The sequence below is a fragment of the Polypterus senegalus genome, chromosome 11 (assembly GCF_016835505.1).
Source record: "Polypterus senegalus isolate Bchr_013 chromosome 11, ASM1683550v1, whole genome shotgun sequence".
NCBI lineage: Eukaryota > Metazoa > Chordata > Cladistia > Polypteriformes > Polypteridae > Polypterus > Polypterus senegalus.
In genome coordinates this window covers 45,851,412-45,879,197 of record NC_053164.1, presented here as the reverse complement: position 1 = coordinate 45,879,197, position 27,786 = coordinate 45,851,412, and the positions used below count along the sequence as shown (strand labels likewise).

At 39.9% G+C, this 27,786-nt stretch overlaps 1 long non-coding RNA gene across 1 annotated transcript; it reads left to right on the top strand.

The window, feature by feature from the left end:
- Window positions 1-1,862: 1,862 nt before the first annotated feature.
- LOC120539785 lies at window positions 1,863-5,232 on the top strand. The gene is made up of 3 exons (XR_005635679.1): window positions 1,863-1,897; window positions 3,275-3,381; window positions 5,194-5,232. It is a non-coding gene; the product is annotated as an uncharacterized LOC120539785 (long non-coding RNA).
- Window positions 5,233-27,786: the final 22,554 nt, after the last annotated feature.

Below are 27,786 nucleotides of genomic sequence, written 5' to 3'. Positions count from 1 at the left end.
TTCCCAATCCCTACCGGGGCCTCTCTCGTGCACCACTAATTAAGCATTTATGGCTTATAAATAGTACAAAACACTCCAGGGTGCTCTTTTGAGCATTCTGAACTCACTTTGTTGGCATTTATCTGAGTTTATGCCTTCACTGGTAATTACCAGGCTTCCTGTGGCCTTATTTCCTTTCTCTCCTTCTGTCTCTGTCTCTCTGGCTTTCTCAATTTAAGATTCATCCATTCATTATCAAGTTTGTTGGAATGTGAAGACAAAACCCTACACCAGCAACTCCCGGCGAAAGGCAGGAAGACACCCTGGACAAGGTACATTGACGGGCTCTTCTGCTTTTGCTTGTGCCAAGTTAATTTCCTACTAACTTCCTACTAACCTAAACACATGTCTTTGGGATGAGGGAGGAATATCCACATGGAAAGGTGGAGTACTTGCCAGCTTTAGGCCAGGATTCGAATCCTTCACTCAGGACAACATATCCCTTCCCCTTCTTAAAATTCAGATAAAAAAATTGGAGTTGAAGGAAAAAGCAACAAAGTCCCTCCTTGATGAGTCTCTCGTCCAGGATGTGAGTACTCATAGGTGCACAGAAACAGGGCCATCCTGCAAGAATTTGATTTTGAAAAAGTCAACACCTTTTCTATCTGGTTTCTTGAGATATGCATATTGAATCTGTAATTCAGCATTATTCTAGATTTTAGTTTATCATGCTATGCTAAATTAAATAAGCAGCTTGGAAATTTGTGCCCGTTATTAATTTCTCTCACTGCAGAGAGCAACTTAATGAAGTATACAGTATGGCAGTTTAAAAAATTACAGTTTAAGCCTAAAATAAATAACTAAATGAATTGGGTGGGGGATCGTAGTAGTTTATGCCAAATGGAATATAGAAATGGGAGGGTGTGCACAATATATTAGTCAATATATCATTGTGTTTATACCAAATGAGGATACCAATTTCAGTTAGAACAGCTTTTAAATGAATCACTTGACATTTAATTGTTAATGCTAAAATGAAAATAGGCCGCACTTTTGTTAAGCTAAGCTGTAAAGTATTTCCCAGATTTTCCATATGTGATGTTGGATTCTAAAGTCCAGGCTAAAATGTTTAAAGTTGAAGCTCCTATGAGTGTTGAGCGTCATCCTTTAATTATAACAGTTGTGACAATAAATTCTCTCAGACATCACGAAGGTTTGGGGTAGCCACCCTTATATTGTATCCTGGCTACAAATTTTTTAAAAACAACAACACGACTGAACTGAATTACTGCCTTAAGATGGCAGCTTTTAAGGCCAAGTGGAGGATGTGACGTCATTGGTTACCTGTGTCATTTAGAATTGACTTTAAAATTCTGCTTATGGTTTATAAAGCCTTAAATGATCTCGCCCCATCTTATATATCAGAATGTCTGACATCTTATATTCCAAATCGTAACCTCAGATCCTCAAATGAGTGTCTCCTTAGAATTCCAAGGACAAAACTTAAAAGAAGTGGTGAGGCGGCCTTCTGCTGCTATGCACCTAAAATCTGGAATAGCCTGCCAATAGGAATTTGCCAGGCTAATACAGTGGAGCACTTTAAAAAACTGCTGAAAACACATTACTTTAACATGGCCTTCTTATAAGTTCATCTTAGTTATATCCTGATGCTCTGTATATTCAATTAATTATCATTATCATTCATCATGGCTTTGCAATCTGTACTAACCCATACTTTGTCTTCTGTTTTTTTTTCGGTTTTCTGTGGTTGTGATCTGCGCCACCACCACCTGATCAAAGCACCGTGATGTCCTTACATTGATGGATTAAAGGCCAAAAGTCCACATGACCATCATCATCAAATTCTTCCATGAGAACCCTGAATACCATGAGGACTCATTGAGGTCATTTATGTCAGGTAGAATGCCTAGAGTGGGCCTGGCGGTCTCATGGCCTTGGAACCCCTGCAGATTTTATTTTTTTTCTCCAGCCGTCTGGAGTTTTTATTTGTTTTTTTCTATCCTCCCTGGCCATCGGACCTTACTTCTATTCTATGTTAATTAGTGTTCCCTAATTGTAATTATGTATTTTGTCTTTTTTCTGTTTCTTTATCATGTAAAGCACTTTGAGCTTCATTGTTTGTATGAAAATGTGCTATAGAAAAAAATGTTGTTGTTGTAAGGGATTGAGAGAGGCAATCAGTGTGCCTCGCCGCCCCCTGGTTAGGCATGGAATTACAACTATTCAGACCCTTTAGTTTTCTCCTATTCGCATGTGTGTGACACAATGCATATGATGAATGCTACCCACAGATTCTAAAATTATTACAAAATCGATTAGATAGTTATTTACTTTTTATAGTATGTAAGTGCTGTAACAGACAGACAGGCGTCCTGACTGGAATGGAATGTGATGTCTTACTTTACAACCACGTGATTCCCACATAATGGCCTCATGGCCAGGTAAGTCATCTCACTCCGTTCCAGTCGGGATGCCTGCCCATCCGTTACGGTGGTATTAACATGTTATATATCACAGGGCTAACAAGACTACAATACAGTGTCGAATGCACAAACCAAACAGTCACATATATTCAAAGAAGCTCAAAGTGAAATGCTTAATTCAATTCAGGGTCACAGGGAGGAGAGTCCCAGCAGCACTTGGCACAATGTGGAAGTAGCCCTGGGCATTCGAGCACAAGGCCCACTTGCACATGCACATGCAGTGAGTTTTTACAATTCATATATTTAAATAAGTGTATAAAGTGAGAATGTGCTGACTCCACAGACACCATGACTAGGTGCTGGATTTGAACCCAAGACAATCCAAACGGACTAAAACCAAAACAAAAACCAATTAAACACTGGCAAATACTTGAAAGCTTCAATTGGATTTAATTTGGCTTTTTTGCCACTGTGAAAGACTGTTTAGTGTTTGAATGAAAACAGATCTTTGCAAAGTGATCTAAATGAATTATAAATCTAAAACACAAGATACCTGAATTCCAGAAGTTTTCACTCCCTTCAAGTGAGTGTTTAGCGGATGCACCTTTGGCAGCCACGATAGTCTGTACTCATTAGACACTGACATTTTTCCCCATTCTTCTTTATAAAACTGATCAAGCTCAAGCTAAGCCACAAATTCTCAATCAGATTGAGATCTGGACTCTGACTTGGCCACTCCATGACATTCCCGTTGTTGTTTTTAAGCCATTGCTCTGCAGCTTTGGCTTTATGCTTGGGGTTGTTGTCCTGCTAGAAAACTAATCTTAACCCAAAGTTATGGTTTCTTGCAGACTGCATCCAGGATTTTCTTGTATTTTGCTGCATTCATTTTACCCTGAGCCCTCTCAAGCCCTCCACAGCCTGAAGCTGCCACCCACCTTGGTTCATGGTGACAACGGTGAGTTTTTGATAATATGCAGTGTGTGGCTTAAAGCAAATCTGGTGTTTTTGTTCTCATCAGACAGTGGAACCCACTTCCTGACTTCCATGTGCCTTCTGTCAAAGACTGTCTGAGTTTCCTAATGGTTACATTTCTCTTTTCCAATTTCCCACAAAGATGTAACTGGTGAAGCGTCTTGTTACCTGCCCAGTTTTCCCAATCTCAGACAGAGTAGCTTGTGACCGCTGAGCTGTCAGAGGTCTCTTGGTTGCCTTCCTCACAAGTCTTCATTTTGCACAATTGCTCAGTTTTAGTGGATAGCCTGCTCTAGGCAGATTTACAGCTGTGCCATAGTCCTTCCATTTCTTCTTGATTGATTTAAAAGAATACTCCACCCAAAAATTATATACAGGGTGAGCCAAAATGAAATACCACATTTCTCAAGGTCATTGCGCGAGGTAGTGGCAGCCGAGTGGGTTGGGGTGGGGGTCCTTTGATAGGCGATCCCTTGTAGTTTTCAGTCAGCAACATGCCTTGGTCTGGTGTGCACCGTGCTTTCGTTGTTGAAGCGTTCTTTGAAAAAAAATAAATCCATCGTCACTCTACAAGGCACCTTCTGAATGCACTTCAGTATTCCTCCTAACAGTGATTTCCCAAATTGGAAAACAATTCTTCAGTGGGCGGCTAAATTGAGAACAGAAAATCTCCAGGCCTACCTTAAATTGTACAAAAACCTCAAAACATCCAAGCTATAAGGGCATCAATTTTACAGTCTCCTAGACATTCAGCGCACAAACATGCTTCTGCCTTTGGCATTTCAAACACGTCTTTGAGGAGGATTTTGCATGAGGACCTTAACTTCCATCCATAAAAATAATGGTAGTCCAGGAACTAACTGAGAGAGACTGGGAGAGTCGTAGAGAGCTGTGCGCGAACATTCCGCAAACTGTCTATCGAAATGCCATCGTTATGTGCAGCGACGAGGCACATTTCCATTTGAATGGTTGCGTAAATAAGCAACACTGTCGCAATTGGGCTGAAACCAACCCTCATGAACCTCATCAGACACCCCTGCACTGTAAATGTGTTACAGTTTGGTGTGCCATTGCAGAATTTGGCATTGTTGGCCCTTACTTTTTTGAGGAGGGGGGAAGCAACGGCCAACGTCACTTCAGAACATTACATTGAAATGCTAGAGAACTTTTTTCGGCCCCAACTGGAAGAAATGGATGTGGTGGATGCCTGGTTTCAAAAGGATGGAACAACAGCTCATAGGGCACAAAGATCCATGCAAGTTTTGCAGGAGATGTTTCCGGGGAAACTGATCTCCCTGTGCGGCGATGTCAGGTGGCCATTATGTTTGCCTCATCTCGCTCCGTGCGATTTCTTCTTCTTCTCAATTTGAAGATATACACACTCCATATCGTCCATATTCCTCTTGAAATGGCAGAACGAGTCATGTGAGCATTCAGAAATCATCTCGAAGAGTATATCGCTAATGATGGCCACCACCTTGAAGATATCACTTTTAAAACACAGTGAAAAAATCTATTTTGTATAACCTTTCTTGTGTCGTACTGAAATTTATTTTATCTTGTAGCATTTTTGTAGAATAAACGTTTGAAACGTGGTACTTCTTTTTGGCTCACCCTGTATATATTTTATTTTGTCATGTTGCTCACCCCATGTGTTCTGAACTTACTTTAACATGGCTTTCTCATAACTTCATTTTAGTTTAATCCTGATGCTCACTATATTCAATTAATTATCATAACTATTCATGGTGGCTCCAAAATCCATCCCCTACTTTCTCTTCTGTTCTTTTTCCAGTTTTCTGTGGTGGCGATCTGTTTCTCCACCATCTAATCAAAGCACCATGATGTCCCTGCATTGATGGATTAATCATCATCAAGTCCTTCCATGAGAACCCTGAATACCATGAGGGCTGATCATTTATGTCAGGTAGAATGCTTAGAGGGGGCTGGGTGGTCTCTTGGTCTGGAACCCCTGCAGATTTTATTTTTTTTCTCCAGCCGTCTGGAGTTTTTTTTGGTTTTTCTGTCCTCCCTGGCCATCGGACCTTACTTTTATTCTATGTTAATTAGTGTTCTCTGATTTTAATTCTTACTTTGTCTTTTTTCTCTTTCTTCATCATGTAAAGCACTTTGAGCTACATTATTTGTATGAAAATGTGCTATAGAAATAAATGTTGTTGTTGTTGTAGTGTTGACCAATGAATGTTTGTGTGTGTGGGGGGGGGCCTTCAGTTCAAAAGCTCAGCATTATGTGAAAACATTTCCTGTTTATGACAGGTGATGATTTTTTAGAAGTATTTATGTTATTATTATTATTACCACGCTTATTTTAACTTCACCTGTTTGTTGTCTGGTACAAATCTTGTAATCAATATTTAACCAACTTCCTATTGTCCAAATGACTTGACATTTTGCACACTTACTCACTTCTGATGACAATACAAGAATCAATAATCAGATTCACTAATTGATCAAGTAATCCATGTTGATTACAAAATTATACTGGAAACCCAAGACTAAAAAGTTGAAAATAATAAATAAATAAATAAATATATATATATATATATATATATATATATATATATATATATATATATACTGTATATGTATATATAAAATACTTTTTAAAAACCACACTTATATTAAGTCTCTCATACATCACTAGTAAAATAAAAGTTGGGTGATTTTCATCAAACAACATTCAAAAAGCACTTCTTCAAATTTTAGCAAAGGCACCCACCTTTTATTTTACTAGTGATGTATGAGGGACTTATTTTTTTTGGTACACTTTTTAACTTAATATAAGTGTGGTTTTTAAAAACTATTTATAGATAGATCTTTATTGTCATTGTCACTTTTACAAAGGAACAATGAAATTGAAGGTGCAGTCGACAGTGTGAGGTATAAGAGTTAAAAAGACAAGAATAGAGACAATAATAACAAACCGAATAGTAATAAAAGTACTTTACAAAATATACAAATTGCACTGGTTAAATGTACAATTTGCACTGGTTGACTTAAGGTCTATATTGTACACTGGGAGATGATATGGAGCAGTTTTATTCTGAGTTCAGGGCCATGATTGCTTTTGAATAAAAGCTGTTTTTAAGTCGGCTTGTCCTGGTTTTCATTGCTGTGTATCTCTTGCCCGATGGTAAACCTAGAAGAGGCAATGACCGGGATGTGATGAATCCTGTTAAATGTCTCTCGCTTTTTTGCGGCATCAGGAGGTGTAGATTTGTTCCAGAGTGGGTAGGGTACAACTAAATGTTCTCTCTGCTGTCCTAACAACCCTGTGAAGTGCTTTCCTTTCTGAGGAAGTATATATATATATATATATATATATATATATATATATATATATATATATATATACACATTATTTAACAATATTTTAGTTAAAAATTTGCGGGCACTTTGCCACAGAACAAACGGCTGAATAGCTGATATGAAGTGTTTTATAGACTTTTTCAAATCGTTTGCAATTGTGCACATTGGTCACCATTGTCCTGCTTTATATCATAAATGTTTTTGCCTTTATTTCCCCTGAAACTATGAGATTAAACATTACAAAGTAACATACAAAAAAAGCAGACCTATTGGGTTGAGTATTCCTTTAACTTGAGACTCCAGCAGATATTCAGTGACTTGGACGTTTTCTTGTCTCCATCCACTGTCTTGTGTAGTCGTTTGAAGTGTTCTTTTCTTGTAATTGTGTAGGTTCAGCCACCATACTAACTCACCTCATGTTGAACCTTCCAGATAAAATGTGTTTAGGCTACAGTTAATGGAAACCTCAGATGGGTGACATCCATTTAACTAATTGCTGTACGTGGCTTTTAAAACCAACTGGCAGCACCAGTGATGAGTCAGAGGTGCCATATTTACTTATGCAATCACTTATTTAGTTTTTTAAATTTGAAATTAGTCTGTTCATCAGTGTCAAAACAACCAAATTAAATCTACTTTGATTCAATGTTATATAACAACTAGCCATCCGCCATGGCTTTGCCCACGTATTAGTGAAACAGGAGAGTGAAGAGGGTCCTGCCTGGCTCCCTACTCCTGACATCACCCTTCCCCCTCCCCTCGGCCCGCAGTCCCTGTCTCAGATTAGTGTGAATATATCGCTCCTGCAAGAGAACTATGATACTGAGAGAAGTCACTAAATCAACCAGAATGTTCAAGCAAATTATAGAAAAAAAAGATCTAAATCCATTACGTAGTTATCTCATTCGCTAACTAAGCAGAGTTAAGGTTACGCCCCGAGACAAACAGGTGAGTGAGGAGGGTTCGGCCCACTGCGTGTCTCTCGGATTTAGGCTAATAATTTGGTACTGCAGGCGAGCTATGATACTTACCGCGATGAGAAAGACGCAAAATCAACGGAATGTTCAAGCAAATTTTAGAAAAAAACCCAATCTATATCCGTTAAGTAGTTCTCGCGTGAAAAGCGGACAGACATACAAATGGGTCTAAAAAACTGTAAGAAATTTCGCACTTGGACCACGAAATTTTTAAAAGCGTTTCTTAGTGAGCAACTATGGGCCAAGGGTAACCTACATTCCAAATTTCAAGTCCCAAGATTTTGTGATGAGTGAGTCAGTGGTTATGGCTTTTATATATACTGTATATACAGTGGTGTGAAAAACTATTTGCCCCCTTCCTGATTTCTTATTCTTTTGCATGTTTGTCACACAAAATGTTTCTGATCATCAAACACATTTAACCATTAGTCAAATATAACACAAGTAAACATAAAATGCAGTTTTTAAATGATGGTTTTTATTATTTAGGGAGAAAAAAATCCAAACCTACATGGCCCTGTGTGAAAAGTAATTGCCCCTTGTTCAAAAATAACCTAACTGTGGTGTATCACACCTGAGTTCAATTTCCGTAGCCACCCCCAGGCCTGATTACTGCCACACCTGTTTCAATCAAGAAATCACTTCAATAGGAGCTGCCTGACACAGAGAAGTAGACCAAAAGCACCTCAAAAGCTAGACATCATGCCAAGATCCAAAGAAATTCAATAACAAATGAGAACAGAAGTAATTGAGATCTATCAGTCTGGTAAAGGTTATAAAGCCATTTCTAAAGCTTTGGGACTCCAGCGAAACCACAGTGAGAGCCATTATCCACAAATGGCAAAAACATGGAACAGTGGTGAACCTTCCCAGGAGTGGCCGGCCGACCAAAATTACCCCAAGACCGCAGAGGCGACTCATCCGAGAAGTCACAAAGACCCCAGGACAACATCTAAAGAACTGCAGGCCTCACTTGCCTTAATTAAGGTCAGTGTTCACGACTCCACCATAAGAAAGAGAATGGGCAAAAACGGCCTGCATGGCAGATTTCCAAGGCGCAAACCACTGTTAAGCAAAAGAACATTAGGGCTCGTCTCAATTTTGCTAAGAAACATCTCAATGATTGCCAAGACTTTTGGGAAAATACCTTGTGGACTGATGAGACAAAAGTTGAACTTTTGGAAGGCAAATGTCCCGTTACATCTGGCGTAAAAGGAACACAGCATTTCAGAAAAAGAACATCATACCAACAGTAAAATATGGTGGTGGTAGTGTGATGGTCTGGGGTTGTTTTGCTGCTTCAGGACCTGGAAGGCTTGCTGTGATAGATGGAACAATGAATTCTACTGTCTACCAAAAATCCTGAAGGAGAATGTCCGGCCATCTGTTTGTCAACTCAAGCTGAAGCGATCTTGGGTGCTGCAACAGGACAATGACCCAAAACAAATCCACCTCTGAATGGCTGAAGAAAAACAAAATGAAGACTTTGGAGTGGCCTAGTCAAAGTCCTGACCTGAATCCAATTGAGATGCTATGGCATGACCTTAAAAAGGCGGTTCATGCTAGAAAACCCTCAAATAAACCTGAATTACAACAATTCTGCAAAGATGAGTGGGCCAAAATTCCTCCAGAGTGCTGTAAAAGACTCATTGCAAGTTATCGCAAACACTTGATTGCAGTTATTGCTGCTAAGGGTGGCCCAATCAGTTATTAGGTTCAGGGGGCAATTACTTTTTCACACAGGGCCATGTAGGTTTAGATATTTTTTTCTCCCTAAATAATAAAAGCCATCATTTAAAAACTGCATTTTGTGTTTACTTGTGTTATATTTGACTAATGGTTAAATGTGTTTGATGATCAGAAACATTTTGTGTGACAAACATGCAAAAGAATAAGAAATCAGGAAGGGGGCAAATAGTTTTTCATACCACTGTACATAAATAGTGAAAACTTCCAAAAGGGTGACTGTTTTATAGCCACTGCATCTATCACATAGTGTTATGGAAAACAACTTTAGGAAAAAGCTATTATTTATTTATTATTTTCTTGCCATGTTACTCTTGGTAAATGTAAAATTTGTAAAGTTATCACTAAGTATTGAAAGATGCTCTAAAATGTAATCGATCTTGCGTTTATAGAAACACTGGCTGTAATCTAAGTCTGCTTTTCACTGAAACAGAACACTAAAGCCCAGTAACTCATGGGAATCTCTTTCTCATCATTTCCCCCAGGATGAACAAGTCCACACACGACTCGGATTCCTGTGCAGTTGTCTGTTTTGCTGCCTGAAGCCAACCGGAGGTCAAGGATATTCTTAGGTGACAGGTAGTGACACCGTCTGACACTCCGTTGTAGGCAGTGCACTTGCTGCTCCAATCTCTTCATTAAAGTGTTAACCCTTACACCATATTTGTAAACTCACTGTGCTGATGCATTAAGTGATTAAGCAGTTGTATGTGCTTGTGCTGCAGTGTCAATGGAACGTCAGAATAAATATAGACTTTCTATATTGTGACATCGTGGGACAGTGGTTTGCACTGCTGATTCACAGCTCCAGCTACTGTCTATGTAGAATTTGAAAATTCACCCCATATCTGAATAGGTTTGTCCTCCATTGGTTCCATTCCTGTATGAAGCAATGTGGGTGGACACCATGCCCAGCAGTTAGAAAATGGCTGGATAATAATAGGACCAAGAACATGAATCCAAGAGAAAAAAACAGAAGTGGGATCTCGAGACATTTTACTGTATTTATTTTTCACATAGTCGTTAGGTAAAGATTACAGTCCCTTAGAGGTGTCATGGGTGGCTAGGGCCCCTGCCTGGGCCGGATGCCTCTGCCTTGGAAGGACCGGGGGAGCAAGTATGGACATAGCATCACCTCCACAGGAACTCTAGATGGCAGCCCCCTGGATGACAGCGATACCTTGGACTCCCGCAGGGCTTCATGGGAATTGGAGTTCGTTACATCCCTGTTGGGATCCGGGGGGTGCCGCCAGGATGTGCTGCAACTGTCCCTGAGCCTGTGGGCAGTTCTTCCACCACACCCGGAAGTGCTGCTAGAAGTGGGTCAACGAGCACCTGGAGCACTTCTGGGTGACCTGTATAAGGGGCCAGCAGACAGCACTTGGGAGGAGAGGGACTAAGCTTGCCAGAGAGGAGTGAAGGAGAAAAAGAAGACAAGTATTGTGATTGTGCTATTGTGCTTGTCGGGACTATGTTGTGCCTGTGGGAGCAGGGAAGGGGTTGCCCACAGGCAGAAGAAAAGAAAATAAAAACATTTATTTGTTTGTTTTATAAGTGTGCCTGCCGTGTCTGTCTGTGTCGGGTCAGGCACCGGTATAGCGCCTTTTGTTACAGAGGGAAGAGTTGCCTTTTGTAGAAAACAGGCCACCTATTGTCTGCGACAGAGTCATTCAGCTTGGTGGTCCAGTTATGAACTGTGTTTCTGTGTAGTCCAGGGAGGAGTGCATACTTACGTGGCACATGAATCACGAGTTTTCTCCAGTTGATACACCATTTAAGCTGTCCGAGAAGAAATATGATATGAATGAGGTGAAGAAGCCTGCAGCATACATGAAATTTAAGTTAAATAGTTATTAAGTTAGCCTGCCAGGTAGTTTACAGTTATGGTAACAACACCATTACCATTTTTACTATGCAGCCACTTAAACTGTAACTGTATCTTCACTAGTGTATGCAAATAAAGCTATGTCACCATCCAATCAATGCGTCAGATTTTCCAGCAAGGGAGAATTTTTTTAGCGTACCAGGAACAGGACAAAATGTGAATAGTAAAATCATCAAGTCATCGATGGTGGAGCACTACAGAGGGCGGGATCTGCGGAGTTTTAACTCAAGTATTTTGCTGATAATGTCATTTTGTAAAATTTTGCTCATTTCTGGTGACTGTAACAATGTCTGTTAAAAGACACTTAAGTTCACAACACCCATGCTTTGTTAAAAGGGCAGGGGCCTCATGTATAACGCTGTGCGTAGAACTCGCACTATAACATGGCGTAAGCACAAAAGCCGAAATGTGCTTACGCACAGAAAAATCCAGATGCAGGAATCTGTGCGTACTCCAACTTCCACGTTCTTCCGTTACATAAATCCCGATCAGCGTGAAAACTAACGCTCGTGCACGCGCATTTTGTAACGCCCCAAATCCTCCCAGAATTACGCCTCTTTGAATATGCAAATCAATATAAATCGCCTTCTGTGAAAAGACAATGGGAAAAGCACAGGGAAAATCTAAGAATTTCAGCGAATACCAAGTGGAGGCAAAGGAAAAACATACTATTTGTTCAAATAAACCGTGGTATAATCAACAAAATGAAGTTGATCGAGTGACATAGCGTGTTGGAGAAACTTGAAAGCTCACATTCACAAAATCGCACAGTGCCGGAAATAAAAAAGAAGTCACATATCAAAGTTGCCGTGAAAAGAAGAGTTGTAGCCCACTGTCTGAGTTTCATATGAAAGTTTATTAGGGTACAGAGAAAAAAAGCCACAAAATGTGTAAAAAGCACGAAATGTCCACTTCAATCTCGACATTTCCACTTTAATCATGTAGTTTATTTTGTCATTAAAGTAGAACATTATAAACTTCATCTTAAAATCGTTTAATTAACCTGTTTCTCAAATCACATCGTAATTAAAGTAGCACATTAAATGCTTTGTTTTGTATTTGATCTTCTACTCGTATGTGCTCTATGTGTGTGAATCACTACTTGCTTCTTAAACTGGCTCTCTTCCTCCAACTGGACACAGAGTCCATTACATTAGTGATATTACAGCTCTCTGAATAACTAAAATACTGAGATGTATACGTGATGTCATTTTCATGATGATAGGAGCTAAAGCACATTATTAAACATGTGTTTCACTTCGATGAAATAATTTATTGCAGCAGTACTCTGGGGCGGCTCTAGGCTTGTGGTGGCACTGGGCAGAGGGAGAATCAGTGGCTCCTTCGTCGGCCAATGTCAGTAAGGTAACTTATCACGGTGGATGGCCACGTCCATTGCGGACACTGCACAGCAGCCTCGTGCTCATGACAAGCATTTATCTTTTGTCGAAATTTGTCGCTGTGTTTTTAGCTGTGTTGTTATTTTCTCTTTCTGTTTTATATTCAATATATATTGGCGTAGCCGTCACTGCAGTCAGTGCTTTTCTTTCCCCAAGTAACCGATCGCCACACAATCAGCTCTGTAATAGACGTTAAGCCATCTGTAAGCTTAGCGCCGATTCTTCAAAACGTTTAAAGAACATTGAAATATCTTCGTAGTACATGTTTAATTATTCTATCCTTCACGACACTCCCAGTGAAGAATATAGATTATTTAAATGAAGTTAAAGTTTTATCTGTATAATTTAACAAACATATTTTGCTGCATTTCACCTTAAAAATGATATCGTCATCATATGTAAATACGCGCTTTATAAAGTGTCCCAGGTTGTGAGATATTATAACTGTAGTGCAAGTTTACAGTGGGGTGATTGTACTTATAAGTACAAACCGTTCCACAAGGAGCAATTGATTGAGTGCATTTAAAATTCTTGGGATTAAACTGTTTCTGAACCGCGAGGTCTGTACAGGAAAGGTTTTAAAACATTTTGCAGTGGCTGAGACAGCGTGTCCTTAAAGCTGTATAGCGATAATTCTCTTTCCGATCAGCTGCTGCTGTGATTCACACTCAGATACAGTGATATAAATACTCCGAGTGGTGCAGTGAGAGTAATATGGAAAAAGATGATCCGCTGTGGCAACTCCTAACGGGAGGAGCTGAAAGAAGAAGAAGGAGAAGTGAGCAACGCTAAAGCAGTTATGGTATTTGGAATACTATGGCTGTTCCCTGGACCATTATATTGTTACGAGTTAATTACAATCAGATGCGTTACACTAATAAATAATATGCGGTTAGTTTCTGTGTATTTATAAAGCCGCGTCATGAAAATAATGAGTAATCACACAGGAACAGTAGCACTGCTTTGACGCTGGGTGCCGCCAGTCTGCAAAACCGAGCGGAGAACTTGCATACGACAAGGCATGAGGTACCGTGGAAAAGTGCGTGGCTTTACGCCAAGTGTAGGTTTTATACATCGCGATTTGAACGTGGAAAAGTTCTTACGCAACATTTCTGTGCGTACGCACCGTTTCTACATGAGGCCCCTGGTGTCTGATAGCTTGCAGGACAGTTTGAAGCCACTTAGGTGTTTAGAGAAGCATGCGAGAAGAGCAGCGATGCCGGGTTTTGTTTCGCATTCAGTTTCATATTATACATTTATATTGCTTTTAATGCCAGCTTTGTCTTGTATTGTTTTAAAACTAATCTTAATGGATGATTTGTGTCCAGTGATCACAGAATTCACTTTATTGTGAAGCCGGTATAGAAATACGTATTGCATGTAAATCAAGTGCTTCGTTTCATCCCTACTGCGGATATGGTTCTGAGTGGGGAATGGAGGTAGGAAGTAGATGGCAAAAATCCACCTTGCCTCAAAATGCATTTTATAATGTTATGATAAAACTAAAGTCAAGGACCATTTAATATTTTGTTATATTGTAAAATTTTAATTAAGGCTGTCAGGCTTCTGTCAATCAGTAATTAATTTTCAGGTTTGGAACACCCAAGATGTTTTCATTTCTGATATTGATCTCTTTCTCCCACTGAGGAACATTTGCCATTACAGTCACCGCTCCAGATTCGAGAATTTGACATTAGTGATTTTGGTTATTCCTGAGTTGAGTGTGAACAATAAATGGGAATATTTTCGGAGCTTACCAAAAGACTGCATAAATTCACATCAGAAATATACAGTAAAACTCGATTATAGCAGATAATGAGGACCAATGCTACTTTTTAAAGTAAGAAGTATCACTGCTTAATAGAAACACCACATTCTAGATTCATGCTGCGTAGACATTCAGTTGTAAAAGACAACAAGAGTAAAGACTTTAGCGTTTAACCCTCACAAATCTTCAAGTGCTGACTCGATGCTGTGCCTTCTGGGACTTTTTTGACCCGATTCTACCACCCCTTTTTAAGTCCTGGACATCAAATTTTTTTATCCCAAAAATATTTTATATTGATTTTACTTCTCAACCTGTAGTAGTGATGATCTTAACTTTTAGAACAGATGACGTTTAGGATATTTAGGATGTTTTTATCAGTTGTTAATAAACAAAGCACCTTAAATCCAGCATAAAATCCATTAAAGTCAATACTGGGTTAAAACTAACCCAAAGGATATGGCCGTGTTCACAATGTGTAGCAGCTGTACAAAACAGTGACATTTAGAAAATGCTTTGTGTGGTAGAAATCAACATCTTAATTAAACAAAGAAACGTACACTCTAACAGGACAAATAACTAATCACGAAGGAGAAAAGATTGTGCATCTTCATCATTTACTACTCTTCAGCTAATTCTTGAACGGGGAGCGTTTTTCTACAGCATGATCAGAATGGTCGGAGAAACAAAGGATACAGGTTCTTTTTATAAACTTTTTAATTTACATCCATCTATCCATCCATTTTCCAACCCGCTGAATCCGAACACAGGGTCACGGTGGTCTGCTGGAGCCAATCCCAGCCATCACAGGGCGCAAGGCAGAAACCAATCCAGGACAGGGCGCCAACCCACCGCAACACACACACACACACACACACACACACTAGGGACAATTTAGAATCACCAATCCACCCACGTAGACACGGGGAGAACTTGCAAACTCCACGCAGGGAGGACCCAGGAAGTGAACCTGGTTCTCCTAACTGCGAGGCAGCAGCACCACCCACTGCGCCACCATGTAATTTACATGCACTGTCAGTCAATCCATACATTTAAACCTGGGTTCGCTTCCCGGGTCCTCCCTGCGTGGAGTTTGCATGTTCTTCCCGTGTCTGTGTGGGTATCCTCCGGGTGCTCTGGTTTCCTCCCACAGTCCAAAGACATGCTGGTTAGGTGCATTGGCGATCCTAAATTGTTCCTATTGTGTGCTTGGTGTGTGTGTGTGTGTGTCCTGCGGTAGGCTGGCGCCATGCCCAGGATTTTTTCCTGTCTTGCGCCCTGTGCTGGCTGGGATTGGCTCCAGCAGACTCCCGTGACCCTGTGTTAGGATATAGCGGGTTGAACAATGACTGACTAACTGACTGTTTGGGTTTTTGGTGTGTTTTGTCAATTTCTATAGCTGCTCATCCTGCTATTTTGTTGAACACGGTTAGCTGCTCTTTATAGGTCACTACAGCTGATTTCCAACCATACTCTGCCTGTTGAAGAGCTGGCACATTACTCTTGTGTCATGCCTGGTTGGTATGTATTTTGCAGTCTGGCTTCACAAACTAAGAAGATGTGGAAGTAGCTGGTCTGTTGCGATCAGCAGCTGCACAGAGAGAAGAACACACAGCACCTTGCCAAAACAACCAGACAAAAACAAAACAGATACTGCAAATGCATTCAGCCGACTCAAATCACTGAACAATAGTTAGACTGCAATGTAAATGATGCCAAGGAGTCTGGGTGGGTGGCATGAGTGAAATGGAGCGCTCAGAATCAAAAAGTCACAAGCAACCTTCAGTCTCCCTGAAAGAAGATTCATGTAGCGATGGGCAGTTCAACTTCAGGAGAGGTGGCAGGCTTCACAGAATGTCAAGTGAAGAACACAACCACAAACTCCAAATTCTTTATTTCTGTTCAGTCCATGTCTACTACAACTAGGCAGTACCAAAAAAGCCAGCAAGTATAGAAAGCAAAGGCACATGGGAAAAAAAAACATTTGCCCTCTAAAATAATATTTTTTTTGTCCCCCCCAAAAAAAAAAACATTATGTTGTAAGGATTTATTAAAGAAAGTGGTTATGTTTTCTTATAACTGAAAGCCATTTTTAAGAAAAGTATCAGGCCTTCCTTCTGCTTTAATGAAAACAACGCACATCAGACATGCAAACCAGCCATGAGTCCCCCCAACAACTGACACAGAGACTGAGCCATGGAGGCAGAGGGCAGACCACCGGCCTGTCACGTGGGCCAAAATATGAATGGATGAGCAGTAAACACAAGCACAGCAGCCATGATGATCAAATAAGAAAGAAAATGTATTTTATGAATCCAAAAGAACTGCTTTTGATGTGGCTGAGTGAATGCTGCGTCTGACTGCTGCTTCTCACCGACCTTCTTGTTTGTTTATCTGTTACCTCATTTGATGAATTTACTACTTTTTTAAAACATTTCTATTATTGATTGTTTTGTCAATCTGACTTTATTAGACATCAAGACTCCAGATGCTCCTGCGCCTCTTGAGGTCTGTTGCTGGGTCTTGGATCAGATTATCTGACTGACTATTCCGCCTCCATTTTTGCTGGATTTTCTCAAACTGCCTGACGATCCCAACTAATATGGTGAGCATACTGGCTAATTCATCCAGTCAGTTTGCGCCCTCTTTTTGGATTGCAGTTCATGCATTGTTTACCTTCTGGTGACCAATCAATCTGTTGAAATGCTGAGAAATCTGTTTAATGCATTCCGCTTTGTCAAATAGCTCCTTTAATTCACCTTTATAAGGTAAATCTTCTGAGACATTCACAAGAAGCAGAAGAATGTCATTGGCATGTGCACACATTTTTTGAGGTGAATTGTTAATAGTAGTAGGAGTGCAGTGAGGGGTTCTAGTGAAAGCGTGAAGAATATAGGAGATAAGAGACAACCTCATCTCACTTTCCTCCATATAGACAGAGGGTAAGTTGAGCTTAAATTCTTAAGAACTGACACAATTCGAGTTGAATATAAGGATTTGGATCATATTAATGAATAGTCCGTGTCACTCGGGCGCATCGGAGGATCTTCTTCGCGGTCTCATTCAAGGTATGTAATAACCCACTGGGGCAAGAGGGGGCGCTGTCGCTGTGTCTTCTCCTTCTCTCCCTGCAGCTCCAGCATACTGTCCTGTAAGGGCAATTAGCTCCGCCCCTTCCGGTCCTCCCAAAATAAGAAGCTTGAGGTGAGGTGCGTTTTGAGACCAAGTCTTGACCAAACCAGAGCTCCCCAGGAGATGGTTTGTGCTAAAGAAACGGTTATGTAGAGACTTATTATTTCTGCCCTTGACGCCGCTTGGTTTTGTCACCAGAAGGTGTTAAGTTTCAGTTAAAATTGGAAGAAAAAGGAAATTAAAAGGGACAACCCAGTTCGGTGTCCCAGCTATTCTCCAGTTGTCACGGTCCATTCTTCCCACACCCAGCCACACCCGTTCAGGTTATAGCACATTCCATTTTTGCCCATGACACCATTTACCAGAACTCATTTATTTAACAGTATTTTGCTAAACATACTGCACATGTATTTGGGATGTTGTCAGCATATGACTGGAGGACTGAATAATGCAACCCGAGTAAAGTGAGATTTCTTTTTTAATGAGTGTTTTTGACATTGTTTGCTGTTGCCCAGCATTAGTCGCCATAGATGCCTAATCTGTCAGAAACTTTGTTATCTCTGTTCTTTATGAAAATATGAGATACGTTTTCTTTTTTTTTCTTGGCCATCATTACAAACTACATGGAGTAAGTTACATTAAAAAAGAAATATTATTTTTGGGTGAAGTATTCCTTAAAGAATGCCAGAAAATGAATGCTTTTATATCTTCTTCTTTCGGCTGCTCCTGTTAGGGGTTCCTTAATGTGGAGTACATGCAAACATGAAAACTTTTTAAAACATTCATTTTAATGATCAATTAAAATGAACCTTCCCCAGTAAACATGTTGGTTCCACTTTATACAGATTTCCGATGGTCCGTGGGGAAGTATTTTTACTTTTAAGGCTTTGGTTTTCTTGGAATGTTTTCTTTATAATGATAGCAGTGAAACTCCTCGTACTTTTTTGGGTGAAAGGATGAAGTAATATGGGAAAGTCAGTTGGACCCTAAATACGGTACAGCTGATTAAATAACAGATGCATTAGTGCAGTGCGTGCACATGGCCATTCTTCTGCAGGTTAAAGTGATCACACGCTGCATGTAAATAAAGTTTATTTACTGTCTACAATATGTCTCAGAAAAAAATATGGTAAATATTAGCTTGGTGTAAACGGGAAAAAAGAGACGTCTGACAGTAACGTTTCAAACTTTATTAGAAAAGGACTTTTTTCCTCTCTCCTTATCGTAATGATAGGAAAATAAATATTAGCTGAGTCTTATAGCAAGTTCTGTTTAATAATATGACTAGCCATGGCATGCACAGGTATGTGTTAGTAAAGCAGTCTTTTCAAACCAAAAACAACCATGCATATCAGGGTTTAAAAAAAGGAGAAAAATGAGAAAAAATAATGTTTAAAGTTTCAGAATTGTGACTAAATGAGCAAAATAGTCAAAAAGATGTCCAAGGCTTAAGAACAATGAAGACCACATAAACACTACAAGGAAGGAGTAAAAGGAGAATTCAGAGCCACTAAAGGTCAGTAACATTACCGTTACATCAGTGAACACAAAGACAAAGAAAACATTACTGCTCCATTAGTACAGGGCACTGTTTTCAGGTTAAAGCCCATTAATGCATATTGTGTCACTGGCACAGATAGACCACCTTTAGTGACAGCAACGTAACACACAGTCCACACACCGTGGATCACCCATTGTGAAAAGCATGCCCCCGGACACAGACAGACAGACACCAGAATGTCCAAAATGCGCACGTTTTGTTCACTTCACAGCACCACAATGCCAACAGTCTCAGTTCTCTTTCTCTTCTCAATGACCTCCACTCCCCTCCTCACAAGCTTCATCTCCTTCCTCCCAACTCCGGCTCACTTCTGGATAGAGGCGGCCCCTTTTATAATGAGGCTCCAGATGCACTCCGAGTGTCCCTGGGATTTCTTCCGGCAGCACTACCTGGTGTGGCGGAAGTGCTGCCCTCCAGGGTCCCAACCACGTCCGGGCGCCCCCCTAGCAGTGACTCCATCTTATTACAGGGTTGAGCTTCGCAGCTCCGTGACCCCCATGCATTCCCTGCGCTCCAAGGGAAGTATTGTCCCATTTCCGGTCCCCTGCTTCTTCTGGTGTCCCGGCGGGGCAATGTCCCTGGGCGTCTATGACACCATGTAAACACAAACAAAGGACATGCGGTGACATCATAAGTGTGACAGTTTTTAAGCCAGCACCACGGGGATCTCATCATCCAAGTTTGTGAATGACTACTTTGTGCGACTTTTCTTAATGACTTTTCTGGCAAGTGACCTAATGCTTTGCTCCTTGGACTCAATTCTTGACCTTCCTTTTTGACTTGATGCTTGTTAACGACTTCCTTCTTAATGTCTTATCCCTCTTCCTTTCTTTCAGCTCCAAACCATTGGTGGCTGAACAACACCCTGTCTTTCGTTTACAATCTGCTCTGCAATCCCAAACACATTTCTCTTGCCTTCCTCATTTTGTAACTCACTCAGCTTCTTGCTCCCTCCCAACTGTTTTGTTGTATTTTTACTTTGCTTCCTTATGGACCACCCAGTCCCACCCCTTCTGGCATTGTTTTATGTGACTCCTTTGGTGGCAGGCTGAATTCTCCATAAGAACTCAGACTGTGGGCCACATAAAGTCTGGGTGTGCCTGTGGTGTTATTGACAAACATTAACTTTAGAAGGCCACACTCCAACAAGTGGTTTCATGAAGAAACATTTTATTCAACAGTATTAAGGGCAATGCTCAAATACTAATAAGAGGGACTTTTTAAAGAAAAGTGATTTTACTATGACTCTGTGCTGGTGATTAAAGTGTTTGCTTCTGTACAAACTGTTAATATGAACTAAGATTAGAACATCAGAATAATCTGGACAAGAACAGGCCAGTGACGTCATCAGTGGGTGGATCGGTAGTGATGTTAATGAGAGGCACGGTCTTCAGCTGGACTGTAGAGGAACAACAGGAGAAAGGATCAGATGACAGCACCAACCCCTGGTTCAACTGAGAAAGCACACTATTTGAGCCTGTAAGCCGTCTCCCATGCACTTTGCACATCGAGTAACTCCAGACACACTATCCAAATCTGCAGTATTTTACTAATTTGTTTTTGCACTTCACATCCACAGTCAGCCTTTTTGAAAATTGTTATCTTCATTAGTTAAACCACCCAGACCCCTTCACACTTTTTTTTCTGTCCTACTGCCCTGCACTTTGATCTACAGGTGTACTCAGAGCAGGTTGTCTAAATGCATCTCTGGTGTGATGTCCCACAGTTAGCCTCAGTCTTATGTGGCTGCTGGTTTGACAAATAATGCCTTAAGCCAGTGGTCTCAAACTCCAGTCCTGGAAGACCACAGTGGCTGTCAGGTTTTCATTCGAACCATCTTCTTAATTGGTGGCCAGTTTTTTGCTGCTTATGAATTCCTTTTCCTTTCATTTAAATGACTGGTTTTTAAAGATTTGTTCCCCTGAATTTCTTAATTCGTTCCTCTGAAATTGCTTCATTTCTTTCTTTAAACGGCACCCAAACAGAAATAATGTGTGAAGTGAGTGAGCCAACTAAGTCAGGGCTTCAAACTCCAACCAATTTCATTCCAACCAGTTGCTTAATCAGGCACCGATTCTTGTTGTTAATGAAACCCGTTCTTCAATTCCGTGGCTTGCCGCTGCTCTCATTGTGCAATAACAGACATTTCTGAAATTGTTGCTTTTCCCTTTTCTGAGAGCGCTGTTCAAATGTTTTGTGGACCTGAGCAGATCAACATTCCTGGGACCTTCGACTTTCTTTATTTTCAGATATTGCATGATGGTCACAGTTTGCTGTTCATGTTTTGGCTCATTTTGTATCTCATTATTGTATGGCTGCTAATTAAAGAAAAAGAAATAATTAAGGGATCTGAGTCTACAAGAACGAGTCAATTCAAATTAGTTCAAAAAGAAATTAATTAGCAGCAAAAACTTGTCACTAATTAAGAAAAGGTTAGAATGAAAACCTGCAGCCACTGCGGACTTCCAGGACCAGAGTTTGAGACCACTTCTTTAAACAATGAGGCATAATTCAGAATAGTCAAGTCACATTTATTAAAATATTGCTACATCTATTAAGGAAAAAAAGTAAGAGTCCACAGATACCAAGTGGCTTTTTATTCTCAATTCCACAATAGAAAAGAATAATAATTCTTTGCATCTATGTAGCGCTTTTCTGACTACTCAAAGAGCTCAGCAATTGCAGGTTAAGGGCCTTGTTCAAGGGCCCAACAGAGCAGAGTCCCTTTTGACATTTACAGGATTCGAACCGACAACCTCCCGATTGCCAATGCAGATCCCTAGCCCCAGAGCCACCACATTGAACACCTCCAGATTAATAAGACAAGTCCACCATCGACCTGGTGGCTTCTTGTCTGCTTATTATATTATATATATTCTCACCCTGTCTCTGTCTTGCTAACTGTCCCCTATTCCCAGTGTTGGGGAGTAACGAAATACATGTAACGGCGTTACGTAATTAAATTACAAAATAAATGTAACGGTAATACATTACAGTTACTGTATAAAAATGTGTAATTCAATTACAGTTACTTGTGTAATTTTTCAGAATTACAATTTAAGTTACATATTAAAAATGTCAGCAAAGCCTTTATGAAATATGAAATAATATTTTTTGCCTGTTTAGACGTTTTCATTAGGCCTATAAACATCGTCCTTTTCCATTCCCCCCCCTCCCACAGACAATAATTATTTCTGATAGGCTCTCCTATCACGTCTATAATTGCAGCGCCAGCGCCATCACCTCAGTCTGATAGCAGATGCCTGGGCATGTTGTGATCTGAGTTTCAAACTACTACTAGCAATGTCTAATAAAACTGCATTTCACAGCTGGAAATTTAGAAAACATTTCAGATATGTCGCGGAAAAGGGCATAAATCTAACTGTGCAATGTAATGCTTGTTTGCGGCTATCAAGATGTTGTCCACATCGAAAACCTCAATGTCCAACCTCAGGAAACATCTAGAGGTAAGTGCTGCTTGTAAGAGCAAACGGAAAGTTTTTAGCAATGAAGCCTTCACATTGTCACACAGTCACAGACGCCACGACACTTTTCACAGCCACACGCTTTTAATGTGCCCAAATGCAGATGTAGCCTATGGCTATTTTAGCTCCCTATTTCGGTTCACTTTAAGCTAGCTACTCTAGATAGCTAGCTAAGGAGGTTGTTGAGCCATATTACGCACTTTCCTCCCATTTTGTCAGTTTTGATATTAGCGTGCCTGACTTGCTATATGTAATTTAAAATGTGCCTGGAATGGTAGATTTTAACAAAGACTACGCATTGTCCAAGTTTTACATGTATTGTCTTGAATGCAAGCGATCGGCTACTTCAGCATTTGTGATTGAAAAATAGACTGTAAAATGTTTTGTCTAGTAAAAAGTAACATGTTTTTGTAAAGTGTAAACACAATAGTGGTGCACCATAGTCAATGTCTACCCCATAATTTAGTTTTAATTAATAATAACCACCATTTAATGCTACAATTTATTTTACAGTTTTTACACGTTTATTTAAGTTTTATTATAGACAAAAAGCTAACAAAGACACATTCCAAAAGAGTTAAGAGCTGCTTATTAAAGTACTGCTTATTGTTTCTTATTTTAATTTTCATTGTAGACAAAAAGCTAACAGAGACACATTCCAAAAGAGCTGCTTATTAAAGTAGTTTCTGATACCTACAATGTTAAAAAGAAATCAAAATGTGTGATTTAAAAAAAATGTTTAACAGTAAAATGTATCTTGAAGTCTGACCTTGTGGTGGTTATTATAGTGACTTTATGAAAGTTCTGATGTTACTTTGTGTATTAAAAGAGGATCAAAAGTGTTTAACTATTTTAAATAAGAAATTCGTGTGAATTATCCCATAACTCTGTTGTTTGATGTCCCCAAGTGCTGTCAGCTGGAAAAAGAATTTAAAAAATTGATACAACATACTGTACAACATAGACTGTAATAGTCTGGCAACTAACAATAAGTGGATGTGACACAATAATTAACTTTCAGATTATTTTTTCTCTGCTTCATTGATGTAAGAGATATTGGTCCATTATTCGGTCTATGCTGCATCAAAGATTTTTTCTTCCTATATACAGGCAGCATTCAGTCACCTTGAACAACAGGGCTATGGACTGATTCACACTTGATTTTACCATAAAGATTATTACTGTCAGGTTTGAAATTGAAAATGGATACATACAAGCAGGCTACGGGTACAGAATACCCATCCAAAAATTGGAAAAGTAATCAAAAAGTAATTAAAAAGTAATTAGTTACGTTACTCAGAACAAGTAATTAAAATAGTTACACTGCTATTACATTTTGAACAGGGTAACTTGTAACTGTAACGAATTACATTTTTAAAGTAACCTTCCCAACACTGCCTATTCCTCCAGATTCTTGTCAGGACAGCGAGACATAAAAGGTGACAGAAAGAGCAGCTTAAATCCCTAGGAGTCATACGTGCTGGAACGGGACTACACCACATTATTCATTTTTCATTTGTCATAAGCATGAAGCTCTTATGAGAATGCTGTGTGGGGCCCTTTTGTAGCACTCAGCTGATGTCCTGTGGTGCAAATGTCTTGTGACATTTTTAATGCTGCTGCCAAGGACCACTGTGAGGAATGGAAAGCAGAGTTAGGATGGAGCCCAGGAGAAAGCCATTTTTGTGAAGGTACATGACACATCCACAGGAATTGCCGAGTCATGCGGTGAGGGACTGTGCTCTTGTGCCCTACAAGCTAAGCGGTTTAAGACCTGACCACCTGGCCATCAGGACTAGACTGAGATAAAGACGGCCGTGCTCATGCTTCCCTTGTAGAGCAGGGATTCTGATGGCTCTTACCTGAGTAATGTTAGGATTTTTATTATTTTTTGTTGGTGTTTGTTTCTATTGTGGTCTCCGTGTGGCCGTTACCATAATAACAAAAGTATAAAAAAAAAAATCAGATGCAAAGTACATGTAACACCCAGAATTGTTAATCTAAGTTTGAATATATTTGAATATTTGCTCAATTTAAATATTCAAACCTTATTTTCCAGATAAATTGACTGTCTACAGGACAATGTCTGAATCTGATAGCAAAAAACAACTTAATATGAAAAAATAACTTCCTGTCACGAGTACGAACTCAGAGTGCTGTAAACATGTAAGAATGTAGAGTAATTAAAATACTAAACCCTAAATAGGACAACTAGGTTTGAAAACAAGTGAATTTGATAGTGTAATGAAAGGAGAGCACAAAGTAACATTCAAGAAAACATCCAAGTAACAGCCCGACAGTGGGGCCACTGCTCTGCTGCTAAGGTGTTTCATCTCAGATAAAGGAGCACTCGAATCATCGGGTAGAAGGGGCCTTCCATCTGATTGGCTGTAGAATGGCCAATAGGAGGGAGGGGGCTTGTTGGCTGAGGTCTGCAGGACTCTGACTGTGTCTGCCACAGTCTGGCCACAGTTTTACGATTATGGACAGATATGAGTGGTTTGTTAGTTTTGTTAATTTGTTCCTACTTTGTTTTTGATGTATTTGAACAAATCTGTATCCTTATATGTTAGAGTTCTGTATTTAGTGAGAAGTCCGAGAGGTCAGATTGCATTGGTTTGGACATGTGCAGAGGAGAGATGCTGAGTATATTGGGAGAAAGATATTAAAGATGGAGCTGCCAGGAAAGAGGAAAAGAGGAAGGCCTAAGTGAAGGTTTATGGATGTGGTGAGAGAGGACATGCAGGTGATGGGTGTGACAGAGCAAGATACAGAGAACAGAAAGATATGGAAGAGGATGATCCGCTGTGGCAACCCCTAATGGGAGCAGCCGAAAGAAGAAGATAATCTATCCTTGCGTTTTCCCTTGTAGTGTGTATCGTTGTATCGTATTTCTGAGGTACCAGTGATAGATTGGCCATCTCGCTCTGTAAAGAGGATTACTTCTGCTCTGTTTTGTGTGTTGTATTTAACTCATTTTTGACACCTAAACTACCTGGAAGGGGGTCTCTCTCTAAATTGCCTTTTCCAAGATTTGTTACATTTATTCCCCATCAAGGCCTTTTTTTGGTAGGAGTTTTTTCTTGTCTTTTTAGGGAGTCAAGGTTAGGGTGCTGTCAAAAACAGGGCCTAATGTAAGATAATAATAAGAATCAGGTATTATTGAAGAAACATTAGCTCTGTAACATCTGTAAAGATCTATAACAACTTCACTAAATGTAGGACTTATGGCGCCAAAATCTCTACTGGAGAAGTCTAGTCAAGAAAGGAAAAAACATCAAGCCCATATAAAAATGGGAATAGTTATATGGAAGAAGAAAAAGAAGACGAGCTCATGCAATAGTTAAAGAGAACATTTAAAATCGCAAACTTTTTTACAGAAGCAGATTGCTGAGGATTCATTCATTTTCTGCAATAAGAGAGGATTCAACGGGGTGAATTCTGTTATAAGCTGCAATGAGGAAATAAAAAATATAGAAAATAATAAAACATCAGTTCTGTGGAGGCTTCATTTCTACGTGTGTGAGACTGGAGGGGTGTGGCTTTGTAGGTGTAGGAAGTGACCTCATCAATCTTTTAGGGGATTCTCTTTCAACATTCCAGGTAAACAGATGGAACAAAAGTTAGCAGAGGTGTCACACTCTTTTCCTTCCCCATATTTCTCCAGCATACGCCTGTAGAACACTCCCCACTCTCACGTTGTTTGACAATATTAAAAAAAGTTATCAAATTCTTTTTTTTTTCTAAAATTAAATTTGGGAAAATACTGGCTAATATGCCAGTAGCTATAGAGAATATTATAGAAATAGTAAATAAGTTAAAAAGAATAAATTGCCAGGAGTCAACAATTATCAAACAGAGAACAAAAAAGCAGTTACTTTTATATAAGTAACCCTTAATGTGTATTTTACACATTAGTTCATATCAGGGATTATATACTAAAAAATGTGATATAAAATAGGTGGTTGACCCTATTAGCTGAAGGTGCCTAACATGTACAAGGAAGAACTTCACTGTAGTCTGTACACGTCACAGTCATGAGCCTGAAAACGCCAGGCCAGTTAACTTAAGGGCAATGGATGCCTTTATGAAAGAGATGATCCAGATCCGGTTATGCAATCATGGTGTCTGGTTAAACAATCAATATTGGTTTAAAAAAGGGAGAATATGCTTATCTAACATTGTGGACTTTTATGATTAAATATATTAATTGATTTGATCTTTTGCTTTAAAAATCTTATAAGAATGAAAAGAATGATGACCATCAGTGAATACAATAATTCCATTCAATTATCCTAATCGAAAAACATTTTTACTTTCATATTATACTGTAACTATATAAGCGCACGACCCGGCACAGATTCACACTGGAGGCACGTATAAAATAAAAAGACGTTTATTGTTTCTTCATCTTTGGGGCACGTCTTCCCCATAATCCCCACAGAAACAAAACAGCCCCAAGCACTTAACATACGGCCCACTGTTCTCTTTCCGCCCCACCACTCCTTCTCTAAGCTTTGTCCTCTTCCTCCCGACTCTGGCTGCTGAGTTGTGGTTGCTGGCTCCTGCTGCAGCACCCCCTGGCGGCGCCTGTGGAACCCAACAGGGCTCCTCCAAACTCCAACTCCCATGAAGCCCTTCGGGAGTCCAAGGCACCGTTGCAACCCAGGGATGCTGCCATCTAGCTTCCAGGGGGAGATATTGGGTTTCCCATGCTTGCTCCCCTGGAACGTATGCTGCAAGGGTGTCCCGGCCGGCCCGTTCGTCACAATATGTAAACCTCTCTACTCTTGTGCAACATACATTATTATTCAAGTTAAAATAATTGAAAGCATATGTTCAATAAATGAACTAAGAATATAAAAAAGACATTTCTCATGATAATAAACAGTTATTGGGTTAAGATGACTTTGGTATCGATGGTACGAAGAAGTTGGACTCGTGTCCCTCTAGAGAGCATGCCGGACACTCCACTGGGCCTGACGTGCTCTTCTTTTTCCACCCAGTGAGTCACTTGAAGGCAGGCAGATTTAGCCTCCTGGCCTGAAGTGCATACATCAAGTAGCTAAATCAAATTAAGAATGGCGTAAGTGAAATGTCAAAAAGC